We start from the raw sequence: 13,251 nt of genomic DNA, 5'->3' as shown, positions 1-13,251 counted from the left end.
TTCCTGTATATGGAAGGAAATGTCTTCAATTAGCTTCCTGCCCCTATGCCATGTATTCCTTGTCAAAATGAACTTTAACCTGGAACCATAAGCTAAAATAAACATCCTTCTTTAATTTTCTCCTTGGTCATGGTACTGTATCACAGCACCTATGTCCACATCAAGATACAGTCACAGAAGAAGGGTGAGGGGTGGAAACTGAACTCACTGGAACAACACTGGCCTGGGATGTATAAGGCCCAGTGTTTAATCTCTTGTGAGTGCACATGTGCAAGCACATGCACGCACACACACGCACACTTAATTCTGCCATATGCTTGCTTTTTCTGTAACTATCAAAAAAATCAGATGGTTTTCTACTTTAGTCTGCAAGTTAAGCTGACTTTTATTACCAATCCAGTTCTACATTCTCAAACATCACTTCACAGTGTATCACACTGTGTATAAACTGCTGAATTGTACTCTTTTAATATTTTACTAAGCATTTTGTCTATATTCACGATAGGTAAGAGTCTGTGCTTTCTTTTCTTGCAGCATCTGCCTGGGATTAACGCAGCTGCCAAATGAAGTGGAGCTCATTCTATGTTCAGGGAAAGCTTGCACGGAATTATCCATTTCCTCCTTACATGTTGCTGAGAATTCATCAGTGGAGTCTCATAGCTTATAGCAAGCTTTCTTTTGTGTCAGCTCTAGGAACAAGGTCTCACATACACACGGGCAGGTCTCAAGTGATCCTGCTTCAACTTGTCAAGCCTCTTTAGAAAGGAAGCACTGGGCCTAGCCTACAAAAAGGGTTTTTGTTAAACCTAAAAATTTAGTTTCTTTGATAAACTCTTTATGAGTCACTTTGATATTTGATAGTTTGTGTCTTTGAAGGAATTTGTCTATTTCCTTGAAGTAGCCAAAGATATTAGCACTATATAATTGTATTTAATTACATATAATTAAAGGTATCTACAATATTCTTTCCCTTTAACATCTGTAGGCTCAGTAGGAATATCCTCCCTCTAGTCCTCCCACTGATGTTTTGTTTTCTTTCCCTTTTTTCATCATTAATCTGGTTAGAGATGTCAACTATCATTTTTAACCTAGTTAAATGCTACCTTAAATGCTTACCTTCCTCTCTTCCTTCTGAGTGCTTTGGGTGTAATCTGACCTTCTTTTTCCAGAATCTTAAAATGGCAATAAGGGTCAGGGTTTAGTAAGCCCAACCTGGCCCACAGTGCTATCCTACATGGCTCTCACCCTAAGGGTGTTCTTGCTATTGTTTGTTACATTTCTAGATGGTTGGGGGAGAACATACATGAGCAATTTTATACCTGCTATCTGTCCTTCTCCAGAAATACATAATTTTCAAGCTGTGGTCAGATAACTGACACAGCTTTGTTTTGTTTCTTCCCCAAAATGGCAGGAAAACATTCACTTGTTTTCTAGTGAAAACATTCAAATATTTTCTAGGGCTGGAGAGATGGCTCAGAGGTTAAGAGCACTGCCTGCTCTTCCAAAGGTCCTGAGTTCAATTCCCAGCAACCACATGGTGGCTCACAACCATCTGTAATTGGGTCTGGTTCCCTCTTCTGGCCTGCAGGCATACACACAGACAGAATATTGTATACATAATAAATAAATATTTTTAAAAATTTTCTAATAGTCCTTGTGATTTCATCTTTGACACATAGATAATAGACAGCATTCAATACCTAAACATTTGGAGATTTTCTATGTATCCTGTATCAATGTCTAGCTTAACTCTTCTATTGTCTGAAGCAGAAACTCTAGCATTTCCATAATTTGAAATAAGAAACTTGTAAGTCAGTTGTGATCTATCTTGGTGGATGTTTCACCTTGTGCACTTGAATGCGTGTTCTGTAGACTAAAGGTAGTGTTCTAAAATGTTAGGTCAAGTTGACTTTGATTATTATTTGCATAGTCCATATCCTTACTCATGTTTAGTCAGGCATAGTGGACACTTACTCCTCTAACCCTAGAACTTGAGAGATTGCTGGGTCTCAAGCGAGCCTGGGCTGTGTGCACAGCAAGGAAAAAATGACAGCAGCTTATTGAATAAAAACAAAACCAACTGTGCTGTTATTTGAACAACCACTGAGAGCAAGTATTAAAGTTCCTAAATATGATTGTGGTCCAGTTCTTTAAAGTTCTGCTATTAAAACCGTAAGTCCACATTCATCCAGTTAGGGATTGGAGCAGCAAAGAATGGTGGTGCATGCTAGAAGTCCCAATACTTGGGAAGCAGGAGGGTTTTTATTTTGAGGCAATTTCACTGCTAACTTTCTGTCTGACAGACCTATCCAGTGGTAAGATTGTGGCATTGAAGTCTCCCACTATTAGTGTGTGGGGTTTAATGTGTGATTTAAGTTTTAGAAGTGTTTTCTTACATATGAGGGTGCTCTTGTATTTGGGGCATAATGTTCAGTATTGAGATTTCCTCTTGATGGATTTTTCCTGTGACTAATATGAAATGTCTTTCTTTATCTCTTTTGATTGATTCTAGTTTGAAGTCTATTCTGTTAGATATTAAGATAGCTACACCAGCTTATTTCTTAGGTCCATTTGATTGGAAAATTTTTTCCCAAACCTTTACTCTGAGGTGATGTTTGTCTTTGAGGTTGAGGTGTGTTTTCTGTATGCAACAGAAGGATGAATTCTGTTTTCATATCCAATCTGTTAGCCTACATCTTTTTACAGGTGAATTGAGTTCATTTTTATTAAGGGATATTAATGACTAGTGATTGCTAGTTCCTGTTATTTTAGTTTTTGTTGTTAGTGATGTTGTTGTGTGTGTGTGTTTCCCTTCTTTGGGATTTGCTGCTGTGAGATCATCTATTGTCTGTATTTTTGTGAATATAGCTAACTTCCTTGGGTTGGAGTTTTCCTCTAGTACTTTGTATAGTGTTGGGTTTGTGGCTAGCTAGGTATTGGTTAAATCTCGTTCTTTCATGGAATATCTTGCTTTGTTTGTCTATAGTGATTGAAAGTTTTGTTGGGTATAGTAGTCCAGGCTGGCATTTTGAAGCAATTTCAAAGCTAGTCTGAGTCACATAGCAAGACTGCTTTAGAGTGGGATAAGCAGAGGAAGAGGGAAAGGAAGGGAGAGGAGAGGAGGAGAACAAGACAGAGAAGACCCTCATGCAATATGTAATATATATAGGACTAGAAGCCTGTGTATGCCTTTTTGAGCTGGGAGTTCAAACTTCTAATAAGAAACAAGTCTAATTGGTGAGGCCAGTCTGTAAGTGATATGGGACTGTGCGAGGTTGCAGAGCCAGGACTGGCTCAGAAACCACTCATGTCTATGGGGCACCTCACATCCTTATACATTTCAATAGGGTCAAATGCAGGGCATACTAACCTTCACTACAACAAACGCTGCAACGCTCATGAGCATGGCAGGAAAAGGGCTTGGCCCTTTAGTGACATGACTCATCGCCCTAGTTTTTTCCCTTAGGGATGGAGCTATTGCTAGCATATGTGTCTTCATCAGTGCTCAAGTCTATTCCAAGGAAAGGGGATTTTCACAGGCCAGGAAATTAAGGAGTTTCAGTTTGCTCACCTACACAAGAGTTACCACCAGCCAGTGTATAGAGGGATAAACCAGAACATTAAGAGCGATCACATGGCACACGCCTTTAATCCCAACACTCGGGAGGCAGAGGCAGGTGAATCCCTGTGAGTTCGAGGCCAGCCTAGTCTACTATAGCTAGTTCCAGGATAGCTAGGACTGTTACACAGGGAAACCCTGTCTCGAAAAACAAAACAAAACAAAACAAAAAAAAGAGCGATCTCCAAGCCTCCAGCAGTTGCACAGCTCATAGCAAGAATATTCTAAGCATCTAAAGGCAAAAATGCACTCCTAGGAGTAATCAATATTTCACTCCCTCATGGTTAAAAGTTGTTGAATACTTTAAGTCCAACCAGAGTCACTCACTTCTAAAAATCTAATGATATCTATCTCTGTCACAAAGCCCTTTGTTAATAGCACCTTCAGCACCACCAGGCAATATATCCTACACCTGGCTGTCATCATAGCACCTACCGCCATCAGGAAGTTTGTGTCTATTTGTCTGTGACTTGATCATCCTCCCATTTCTTTAGAATGTGTTACAGGGGGTGGGACTTGTTGGTCTTCCTCACCAAAATCCCTTCCCATCCTAGGGCCAATGGAGCTGGCAAACAACAGCCTCTCGGTAGAAATGTGAAGAATGAATAAACCAGCCACGGAGAGGTACCATAAGCAGCTCTACCATTATTTATACTGAGGGCTGCGAATAGCCGTCTGGGTAAGGTGGATTTCTATAATACTCTAGACCTGTACAGCACTTGAAATAAGAAGTCCACACCACTGTAAGTCATGTTAAACAAGATGAGAAACTATGTTCAAGTAAATTTTTCAACAATGTCATCTGAAAATACTTTCTATCTAAAAACCTACAAGGTATCCTTACCTTTCAACTAACTTACAGTTTTGTCAGTAGTTTAACTAATCAATAGGTATTCATTATTTTCTGACTTTGAGAAAGTTTGGGAAATTCAGTCTTGAGTAGCATAAAGCTCAGCAGACAAACAGAACAACTAGAGCCGCACCCTGGGAAAGTTAACCTCATCTCAGCATTGTAATGAACAGACAGTTAAAGTACTAGTACGGTAAAAAGTCCACAGCAGAGATTTGGCATTGAAAAAGTAAACTATCTAAAATTTTAAAATAATATATTGCCAGGCATGCTTTTAATCCCAGCACTCAGGAGGCAGAGGCAGACAGAGCTTTCTGAGTTCAAGCTCAGCTGGTCTACAAGAGCTAGTTCCAGGACAACTAGCTATCACACAGAGAAACCCTGTCTTGAAAAACCAAAATAATAATAATAATAATAATAATAATAATAATAATTTATTATAGAGTGTTACCACAGAAGCAGCACACCTGAATGCTGAGGCAGGAGTATTACGAGTTCAACACCAGCATGGATTATGTAGGAAGACCTTATTTCAAACAACAAACTATTTATTAGAATTTCATGCATTAGACCTACTTTCCAATCTTGGCTCTACTCAGCACTTATCATGTTGTCTTGGTTAGGGTTTCTATTGTTGCGACAAAACACCATGACATAAAGCAAGCTGGGGAAGAAAGGGTTTACTCGGCTTACATTTCCAGATCCTAGTCCATCACTGAAGGAAGTCAGAACAAGAACTCAAACAGGGCAAGAACCTGGAGGCAGGAGCTGATGCAGAGCCCATGGAGGGGTGCTGCTTACTGGCTTGGTTCACGTGGCTTGCTCATCCTGCTTTCTTATAGAACCCAGGACCACCACCAGTTCAGGGATGGCACCACCCACCAAGGGTTGGGCCCTCCCCCACTGATCACTAATTGAGAAATTACCTTACAGACGGATCTCATGGGGCATTTCCTCAACTGAGGTTCCTTTCTCTCTGATGACTACTGCTTGTGTCAAGATGGCACAGAATCAGTCGGTACACAGGTAATCTCATACTCGCTTACAAGGTCACTACGAAGACGTGTGTGTGCACTCTAACTCCATATCCCCTTCTTGCTTCTCTAAGCAGCTTCTCCCTTTAAGTTCTGTTTTTATGCATTTAATATTCCATCAGAGCTTGCCTCTGCTTCCAGACTGCTGATGCAGTGTGGCTCCTGCTGCCCTGCTTTCCTCACCATGACGGACTGTCCACTTCTGGAGCAGTCTTGTAACCACAGCTGCTCTGAGTCACGTGTGCAATAGCCATGGCACCTCCAGAAAGACAGCTAGAAACAGGGATTCTTAGTGTAAGCAGTTTGAGACATGATCCCCAAATACTGGAGGATATGACTGGCTGCTTCAGGGTTCCACCACCTTCACAATCCTGCAATGACAGACTGGAGCCTAGAACAGTGAGTCACAATCAATGGTTTCTTCAGGTATCCTAACACAGCAACCAGACCCAAAACTAAGACAGATGCTAACCCAAGCCGCCTGGATTCCCATGTTCATAGCCTTACTGACACCCAGTAAGGTCATCGTTGTGTGTTCTAAATAAATAAAAAATGAAAATAACACTGGTCGGTATTTTCCACATAATTTTTTCAAATGTCTTTTAATTTAAAACTGGTATTATTTTAGATAGAAGTCTCACTGTGTAACCCCTATCTAGCCTACAGCTTATTCTTTAGACCAAATTGGTCTCAAACTCACAGAAATCCACTTGTCTTTGTCTCCTGAGTGCTGAATTTAAAGGTGAGTGCCACCAAACCCAGCATCACCTTTAAATTATATTCATTTCTTCAGCCATTGATTGCATATCTTTTCTCAATTTCCTCTTTATTTTTGTTTTTCTCCTTTTGCCCCATAATTTTCTTTATTTCTCAATAAAGCATGCCAAATTATGATGTGAAAAAAAAAATAAGACAAACTCTTTTAATCTAGGGCTGGAGAGGTGGCCCAGCTAGCTGATAAAGGGGCTTGCTGCCATGCCTAATAACCTGAGTTTGATCCATGGGTCCACATGGTGGAAAGAGAAACAACTCTCTAAGTTGTCCTCTGATCTCCACATATGGGCCCCAGCATGTGAGCTCACACACAAAATAGTAAATTAATTTTAAATTTTAGACATACCTCCACAGAAATACTAATCTGTCATATAACACGTGAATCATGTATGAATTACTCCATCCCTTTGCAATCAACAGTACCCAAATCTCCAGCTTGGAGTAAACTATGGTGTTTTTTACTTGTCCCCTCTCAAGTATACTACATCTTATGTAAACATTATGGGACTTATGTCCCTAGGTATATTTGTGAGGCTTTCATTCTACTCAAAAGCTGTATGAAACTCAAAGCCTACTGCAGTAAGGCCCTTTCAGCCTATAGTTTCAGTTTTACCTCCAATGATTCTTAAACCAAAAGCCCTCTGGGGCAATAATATTTAAATCAGGTTTTCCCATATTCCTAGCATAGTATATGGCTCACATACAAACCTTAATACAGGCTGACTATCCCTTATCCAAAACTCTTAGAACCAGAAGTATTTCAGATTCTCAATTGTCACATTGAGGATATATATATAGCTTTTCCTCCTAATGTTATTCTACATCAATATCTGAAAAGTTCTAAAATGTAAAAATTTTTTACACCCGACTTTCGCAGACACCCGACTTTCTCCAGAGGCAAATGCTTCCTTCAGTCATTCTATCACACTTCAGTTACCAATAGGCAATTTTCCTCACTAACATGATCTAAAAACTGAGCTTTAGTGCCAGGCAGTGGTGGCCCACACCTTTAATTCCAGCACTTGGGAGGGAGAGACAGACAGATCTCTGAGAGTTAAGGCCAGCCAGGCTACACAGGGAAACCCTGTCTCAAAAAATAAGAATAAAACAAAATAGAACTGAACAAACAAAAAACAACACATTGAGCTTTAAAAGGTAATTTACTCCCAGTCCACAAAGAAAATTCCAGGACAGCCAGGGCTGTTATATAGAGAAACTCTTCTCAAAAAACTAAAAAAAAAAAAAAAAAAAAAAAAAAAAAAAAAAGTAATTGCCCTAAGAAATGTTGAGATTGGGAAATAGTCTTCCCTAGGGTAGAGAACACCGGTTTTAGCCAGTAACAAAAGGTCAGCCCTGAAACATACACATATACACATACAAAGAAAAACTTAATTATATAGACTGAGTGGGTTGTACTTATGTATTTAGAAATACACACACACACATGGACACATACTCTCCCGTATGTAACAACAATTAATGAAAAAGACTGAGGAGTATACGGGAAGTTTTGGAGGGAAGAAAGAGAAGAGGGAAATGATGTAATTATATTATAATTTCAAAAAAGAAAAAATGTTTAAAAGTAATCATAGTTGTAATGGCACACACCTTTAAACCCAGCACTCAGAAGCAGGTGGACCACTTGGAGTTCAAAACCAGCCTGGTCTACATCATGAGTTCCAGGACAGCCAGGGCTACATAGAGAACCCATCTCCAAAAAAGAAGAAGAAGAAAGAAAAAAAAAGAAAAGAAAAGAAAAAATGTAGTTTAAAGTTTTCACAAACCAGGCATGGCTCATATCTGTAATCCCAGCACTTGGGAGGCAGAAGGACCGGTCTGAGTTAGAGGCTAGTCTGCGCCACTATGAATTTCAGACCAGCCTCGCTACACAAAAGATTATCTAAAAATGGGGAGGGGAAATCATCACTAAGAATCAACAAAATAGGCTACAGAGCTGGTAGTTAGAATTAGCCTGAGCATGGATTTAGCAGTTAGGGGCAGTAGGTGCTATCCCAAGAGACCCAGGACCCACTTGGAAGCAGCCCACAGCCGTCTGCATCCCCAGATGCAGAAGGTTCAAGGCCTGTGGACACTGCATGCATGTAGTGCACACACAGACATGCAGTCAAAACATCCACCCACATAAAAAGTTAGCTTGGGCTACACAGCAAGACATCACAAAACAGAAAACCAGCGACAAAGTATTTTAAATTTTAAAAATTCTTACTCTAGGTAAGTTAGTTGCTGTGGACCAAAAAAAGATTACAGCGTAATTTAATTTAAAAAAGAAATTTCTACTAAATAATTCAAGATCAAATCGTTTGCATTTGTAATGGTTTCTTCTTTTTAAAAAAAGATTCATTTTGTATGTATTGTACATATGCACAGGTTCTCACGGAGGCCAGAAGAGGGCATCGGAGTCCCTGGAACTGGAGTTAAAAGGCATGAAGCCCTTTCTCATGGGTGCTGGGAACTCTGGACAAGCACACACACTCTTAATGGATGAGCTATATTTTCAGCCACAATTTTGATATTTTTTTAATTTGTTTACTTGTTGGGAAGCACACTTGCCATGAGTCCTTCAGAGAACAGCCTGTGACAGTAGTATTCTCCTGGCACCATGTGCATCCCAGGAGACCAAACTCAGGTTCAGAATTGCTGGCATGGCCGGTGCCTTTACCTGCTGATCCATCTGACTGTCCCCTCAAATTATACTTTTAATGAACAACAATCATTATATCTTCTAAATACTGTTCAGATATTTACTATAAAACACTCTTTGACTTCTCATTCTTGTAGTGAGTGAAAATCGAAGTCCAAACTACACACATTCAGACAGAATATTTGCCCTGTGTATACACAAAATACCATATGCTAACATAAATAGTACTATCATATCACTTCATAGACAGTATGAGAAAGTAAATCTATTGCTACTCACAAATACTAGTAGGCATTTCTTAAATATTAACCCTGTTTACTTTCATAATGCAAGGTCACTGACCCAACCCTTCTACCACTTAAGCTGAAGTAAAAAGGAGTACCCCAAACCAGTGCATAAAATTTTGTATAACCTATAACATTTCAGTATCATTCCTACTGTATGCAAGGAGGCTGCCTAAGGACCCTACAGCACAATCTAACACAGTAGGACCATCAGATGACAAAAGTAAGGTCAATCAAGCCTTGTAACTAAGGAACCAGTGCTCTAGTTACCTGAACCAAGACGCTGGATCTGCACTGTAACAGGTGTCAATCATCAGCAATGCGCTCAAAGCTTGCATCAAGCCATCATATCTCTGACAGTGAGGGTAAACTCAGAAGCAAAGTAGTGCTCCCAAATGGAATTTCACTTGTAGTATACAGTCTATTATAAAATCTTCCACAACTTCATGAAATTAGACGGGGACAAAGAAGACATTCCCTTTAAAACTGGGCAGAAAATATGATTACAGTATCGATTGTTATTTGCCAAGTGGCAGGTTCAAAGGTGCCACCCTAAGGATGACAGCGCCATATAAAAATATTTTTGATTGCTACAACACTGGTCCATATGCTCAAAAACAGGTGAGGATCCACACCCCAACAAGTTAGACTATGCTGTCACCAACATTAAATGTGGAAGAAAATGCCGTTGCTCTGCTTCCCCAAAGAAGCACAACTCCCTAAACTGCTGAACACCATCAGCCAACCCCCACCGAGTGGTATTTTAAGTATTCTATCAGGAAATCATGATAAATACTAGCGGTTCCTCTAGGCCTCAGCAGCAGCCTTAGGTGTAAGCGAACTCAGCCCTTGATATTCAAAAAAATAATGTTGATGTCATTATGAGGCTACTGATTCTTTGCACTCCGGACAAGTCATTCTTGATCCGCGACGCATTTCCTCCCCCAGCTCCCAAATAAAGATCTCTGCAGACAGAGAACCCCCGGGTAACCCGCTTCTCCTCTACCTCCAGAGGCTGCCGCTTTCTCCACCCTCCGGCTCCGGGGAGCGGGCTCCAGAAGGTCCCGGGCAATTCCGAGCCCGGGCAAGTGCTTGTTTTGCCTTTGCACGGTAGCTCTGTCCAGCTGCTTCCTTTCCCAGTTTGCCCGAAATGGAGCACTACAGGGTACCCGGGGGCTCAGGAGGGAGCCGGGGTGGCGATGTCGCCGCGGCCGCCGCCTCTGGTATGTCAGGGGCCGGGATTGTATTTCGAAAGATCCGCCATTTTCACCTCGTCATCACCATCACAGCTCAGCAGCTTCCCCGACAGCCGAGCCCCGGCTGCCGCCGCCGCCACCAGTCACCTCCCCCTTCCTCCTGCTCCCGCCCCGGCCCGCCCTCCCGAGCAGCACACACCCACATATCCGGGGAAACCTCCCGCCCGCCCCGCCAACCTTCAAACGCACACCGGAGGTTCTAGCGCTCACCGGCGAGCCGGGCCAGACCTATCACCCCAGGACCAGACACCCAACTCCCGCGGGCCCCGCAGGAACGCCAAGGGAAGTCGTGAAACCTGCGGAATTCCAAGTCCTAGATACTTGCGAGGAGGACAAGTCATTCGGAATCTGACACAAGAACAGTAAAGACCCCAAACTCTCATTTCCAGAAAAACACTGGAGATGGTAAACCGTGTTTCTGGTACAGTCAGAGTCATTGGACACCTCTAACGTCACTCACCAACTTTGGCATTCTACTCCACCCACAGAATACTTTGACAGTATAGCTATTTTCATGTGCATGCCTGATTCTCAGGCACCCCTTAATTACTGGCGCTGACCCTACACATAGTATTTTTGGTTTCTTTTTTTTTTAATTTTTAAGAATAAAGTTCTGAACTATTTTTCCTCTCCACCTAACTTTGGGCATTTCTGTCCATGAACGCCATTACGTCAATCTGTCGTTAGTTTAAGTTGTACGAGTGCCACTAAGTTTAAAATATATTGACTCCAACTGTGGAGGCAGGAATGATCAACCTCTAACATACAGAAAAGACAGCTCTTCGCTAGAATCTCTTGGCAAGCGGTTTTAGGATCTAGGTTTCCAAATTAAAAACCATCTGCTGCTGATACACTTGTACAACGCAGTGAGAATAAAGCACTTGCTTTAGATCAAGATTCCGGAATTACCTATCCAGCCCTTCCAGTCCCTCTTGTCGTTTAGTTTAATAAGTAGCAGAAAGAGGATACAAGTAATGCTTAATCATCTCAGGAAAAAGAACACATATGCTGCCAAGACTTCTTAACGGGACCAGCATTTTCCAAAAATTAGCAGTTTAATTTCAGAAAGCCTTAACAATTGCCAGTTCAAAAGCTATATTCTTTATCATTCAGCTACAACATAAGGTCTAAAAGGCCTATTAGAAATGAGCAAACTGAACCTCAGGATTGTGAATAGGGCTATCCTACTGTCTTAGGGTTACCTAAGAATAAGGTCGAAACAGAAGCCATTTCCCTACCTCGTTTGAATGACAACTCCATATAAAAGTCAGCAGGCTCGGGCTTAATCTAGTGCTGTGTCCCACCCACTCACAGCGCGTTTTTATATACAGCCCGCTAGAGGCTAAGAGTGTAAGGGGTTCCCAGCTTCTTCATCTTTCAACTTTATTCCCCCACCAACAGCCGGGTTGTTTACCGTTGCTTGGCCAGGCTGAGTCCCAGCCCGCTCCCTTCCCCCGTGCACCGCGGGGACATTATGACATTTGGCTGGTGGGCTTCGCGAGGGAAACGGACACACACCCAGAGGAGTCCATACAAAGGGGCGTAGGAAGAACGCGGCGGCGGGCAGCAGCGAAAGGAGGCGCTGGTACGAAATGACACAGCAGCAAAACCGGTTCCCAGAAGCCCGGGGCCGCCGGCGGCTTCCCGGGCCGCGCCGAGAGCCTGTCAACAGCCACCGGGCCCTTGCTCCCGAGCGCCGAGCGGGCGGCTCCGACCCCGCCGAGTGACAGCCGCGCTCTCGGGCGCCAGCGGCTCGTGGCCGCGCCCCGCCGACCCTCCGCCCGCCGCGGCCCACCGGCCCAGCTGCCCGGGAGCCGGCCGGCGCTCTCCGGCCGTGCGAGCGCCCCGCGGGCCCGGCGCCGGTCCCCGCCGCCCAGCCCGGGTCTCCGGAGCTGACACTCACCCGAGCCGGCGGCGCCGCCGCCTCCTTCTCGCGCCGCGTTCCCGGGGCTCCCAGCAGCCGCGGCGGCGGCGGCGCCTCCGAAACACAGACCCGGGTTTGTTCAAAATCACGCGCCCAGCGCCATTCCACCGCCGCATCCCATAATACGCCGGGCGCCCCGCCCCGCCCCGCCCGCCTCTGCGCCGGCCCGCCTCCGCCGGCAGCCTCCGCCCCGCCCCTTCCGCGCGCCGCCCCGCCCCCTGGCAACCCGAGGCGCGTCATCGCGCAAAGGCTGGGGAATCGCTCTCCTGGCCCACGTGACTCCTCCCGGGGCCTCCGTCAAAGGAAAAGCGGGGAACACCCTGTCGGTTCCTGCTTCTGGCTTTGTGACAAGACCACAGTAGGTGCGGCTTCCAGCACACACCGCTTGGTGATGAGCCTGACTGAAGGGGGAGTCGACGTCCTTTCTCAAATGCTAATCTTGCCGGGTGTTAGACATGAATTTTGCAAGGGGCGCCAAAAAGCTCCAGAGGAGCATGCAGAGTTCAACTTATTTTGAAAGGGAGTTTTTGATGTTTTGTTTTGCAGTATAGTACATATCTTATACTAATACAATATGGATTCTTTGCATTCAGCCGTTGAGAAATATAGTTTAAGATGTGTTACATCCGTTTATGCTGTGGAATATTTGTTTAATGATGCAAGGCTGTATTTCAGTCTCTTACGTTGCATTTATTTAACTCTGTAAAGCTGTGTTACTTTGCCTGTCCAAAACATTTGATTGGTCCAATAAAAAGCTGAACAGCCAATAGCTAGAGAGGAGAGAAAAATAAGCGAGGCTGGCAGGCAGAGAGAATAAAAGGAGAGAGAGAGAGAGGAAGAAGAAAAGG

At 43.4% G+C, this 13,251-nt stretch overlaps 1 protein-coding gene across 4 annotated transcripts in view; it reads right to left on the bottom strand.

Moving 5' to 3' along the window:
* Lin54 (lin-54 DREAM MuvB core complex component) overlaps positions 1 to 12,511 on the bottom strand; it is a 66,917-nt gene extending 54,406 nt beyond the window's left edge. For 2 of the 4 annotated variants that reach the window (XM_085691585.2, XM_085691586.2), the window contains exon 1: positions 12,383 to 12,511. The gene's annotated coding sequence lies outside the window, so the exon portion shown is untranslated. Of the gene's footprint in view, positions 1 to 10,229; positions 10,546 to 12,382 lie in introns of those variants that run through there. The other 2 variants (XM_048426844.3, XM_048426853.3) reach the window with 2 other exon arrangements.
* Between the last annotated feature and the right edge of the window lie 740 nt (positions 12,512 to 13,251).

This window comes from Myodes glareolus, chromosome 8 (assembly GCF_982192425.1).
Source record: "Myodes glareolus chromosome 8, mMyoGla1.1, whole genome shotgun sequence".
Taxonomy (NCBI): Eukaryota; Metazoa; Chordata; class Mammalia; order Rodentia; family Cricetidae; genus Myodes; species Myodes glareolus.
Note: the sequence above shows the minus strand (reverse complement) of the source record. Positions and strands in the feature narration are given on the sequence as shown.